Consider the following 2905-nt stretch of genomic DNA (forward strand, 5'->3'; position numbering starts at 1 on the left):
GCCAAAACGGCCCAAAAACGGGCCAAAACTGGCCATTTTTGGCTGCGCGAGCGAGCGGCGAGCGGCGGACAACGAGCGAAGCGAGAGGCAGCACCATCCCTGCTATACGAAAGCCCCATCCAGCCCTGTGCCACCCGGGGGGTTCCAGGGTGCTGAGATGGCTGACATTTTGCTCCGCTCACGACGGTCACCGCGCGACGCAAGAACAGCCCAAAAACAGGCCAAAACGGCCCAAAAACGGGACAAAACTGGCCATTTTTGGCTGCGCGAGCGAGCGGCGAGCGGCGGACAGCGAGCTAAGCGAGAGGCAGCACCGTCCCTGCTATACGAAAGCCCCATCCAGCCCTGTGCCACCCGGGGGGTTCCAGGGTGCTGAGATGGCTGACATTTTGCTCCGCTCACGACGGTCACCGCGCGACGCAAGAACAGCCCAAAAACAGGCCAAAACGGCCCAAAAACGGGCCAAAACTGGCCATTTTTGGCTGCGCGAGCGAGCAGCGAGCGGCGGACAGCGAGCGAAGCGAGAGGCATCACCGTCCCTGCTATACGAAAGCCCCATCCAGCCCTGTGCCACCCGGGGGGTTCCAGGGTGCTGAGATGGCTGACATTTTGCTCCGCTCAAGATGGTCACCGCGCAACGCAAAAACAGGCCAAAAACTGGCCAAAACGGGCCAAAACTGGCCATTTTTGGCTGCGCGAGCGAGCGGCGAGCGGCGAACAGCGAGCGAAGCGAGAGGCAGCACCGTCCCTGCTATACGAAAGCCCCATCCAGCCCTGTGCCACCCGGGGGGTTCCAGGGTGCTGAGATGGCTGACATTTTGCTCCGCTCACGACGGTCACCGCGCGACGCAAGAACAGGCCAAAAACTGGCCAAAACGGCCCAAAAACGGGCCAAAACTGGCCATTTTTGGCTGCGCGAGCGAGCGGCGAGCGGCGGACAGCGAGCGAAGCGAGAGGCAGCACCGTCCCTGCTATACGAAAGCCCCATCCAGCCCTGTGCCACCCGGGGGGTTCCAGGGTGCTGAGATGGCTGACATTTTGCTCCGCTCACGACGGTCACCGCGCGACGCAAGAACAGCCCAAAAACAGGCCAAAACGGCCCAAAAACGGGACAAAACTGGCCATTTTTGGCTGCGCGAGCGAGCGGCGAGCGGCGGACAGCGAGCGAAGCGAGAGGCAGCACCGTCCCTGCTATACGAAAGCCCCATCCAACCCTGTGCCACCCTGTCACGACCTTAGCTGGAATTGCCTAAGGCGTGAGGCACCCTTGCGGCCAAAGACGCGAACTTAGCTTGCGTTGCCTAAGTCGCGGGTCACCCTCGTTGCAAAGACGCGAACTTAGCTTGCGTTGCCTAAGTCGCGCTTTGCCCTTGCGATCTTGCTCCGCAAGGATCAGCCACTTTGTAACCTCTCGCAGGTCCCGAAGGACCTGTAAAAGAGAAAGAAAGTTAGATCGAAAGAACGAGCAACGGACAAGTCCCGAAGTCTCGCGAAAAGGGAAGCTTTACAAGCAAATCGTCGAACACCTTGTGTGCACAAGAGAAAAGAGGGAGAGGGAGAAAAACAAGGCTTTCAAGGATGAACGAACAGCGGCAAGCCCACAAACAGCCGCTCACCTGGTCCCGGACGCAACACCAAGTTCCCGTAAAGGTCACGTGCGAACTTGCGAAAGAGTGTTCAACGCCCGGTATATAACCGAAGCCCCATCCAGCCATGTGCCACCCGGGGGGTTCCTGGGGTCTGAGCTGGCTGACATTTTGGTGAGCGGAGGCAGCACTCTGCTCACCTCCCGCGGCACGCGAAAACGGAGCCGTTTTGGGCTGTTTTGGGGCTGTTTTGCTCGGTTTGGTGAACGGTCGCTTTGCAACGCTGCAGCTTGTTCGAACTTACATATTTACAAGCAAAATGACCCAAAACCATAAGAAAACATGCTGTCAAGCAGCTGTACATGCGGGTGTGAGCGACGAACGGTTCGTTGAACGGAGTTGTTGCGGGTGCGCGACGACCGTTCGTGACATTCTCCCCCACTTAAACTGTCGACGCCCTCGTCGACGCTTGTTGGTAGTTGTTGACGACTTCTTCTTCATGTCGCAGGGCGTCTTCAGGCTCCCAACTGGCTTCAGTTCGGGGAAGCTTTCGCCACTTCACCAAGTACTCTGTCCGCTCCGCTCCGTTGGGTAGCTTTATCTTGCGATCCGCCAGAATGGTTTCCACTCGCTTCTCGTAGGAGGCTGTGATGGGAGGTAGCCGAGTTGGAATACTTCGAGAAGCATCTTGCGGATCCGAATGGTAGGCCTTCAGGTTGCTGGCGTGAAGAACGTTGTGAATTTTGAACCACGCCGGCAGCTGCAACTTGTAAGAAACATTGCCTACTCTGCTGATAATTGGGAAGGGCCCTTCATACTTACGCACCAATCCTTTGTGGACTCTTTTCCTGAAGAATTGGAGTGATGCTGGTTGGAGCTTTACCAACACCAAATCGCCAACTTTGAACTCTTGTGGTCGCCTTCCCAAGTCTGCCCACTTCTTCATCCGTTTTGCCGCCTTCTCCAAGTAAGCCCGCGCAATATCGGCATTTCGATGCCACTCCTTTGCGAAATGGTAGGCTGATGGACTACTCCCAGTATAACCAATTGCCATAGTGTGCGGAGTTGACGGTTGTTGTCCTGTGATAATTTCGAAGGGGCTCTTGTTGGATGCAGAGCTCCGCTGCAAGTTGTAGGAGAATTGGGCGATGTCCAACAGCTTCACCCAATCTCGTTGATTGGCACTCACGTAGTGCCGGAGATACTGCTCTAAGAGCGAATTTATTCTTTCAGTTTGACCATCCGTCTGGGGGTGGAGGCTTGTAGAGAAGTATAACTTTGACCCCAACAATTTGAATAGCTCGGTCCAGAATCGTCCC

The sequence above is a fragment of the Musa acuminata genome, unplaced genomic scaffold (genome assembly GCF_036884655.1).
Source record: "Musa acuminata AAA Group cultivar baxijiao unplaced genomic scaffold, Cavendish_Baxijiao_AAA HiC_scaffold_1136, whole genome shotgun sequence".
Classification (NCBI taxonomy): Eukaryota; Viridiplantae; Streptophyta; class Magnoliopsida; order Zingiberales; family Musaceae; genus Musa; species Musa acuminata.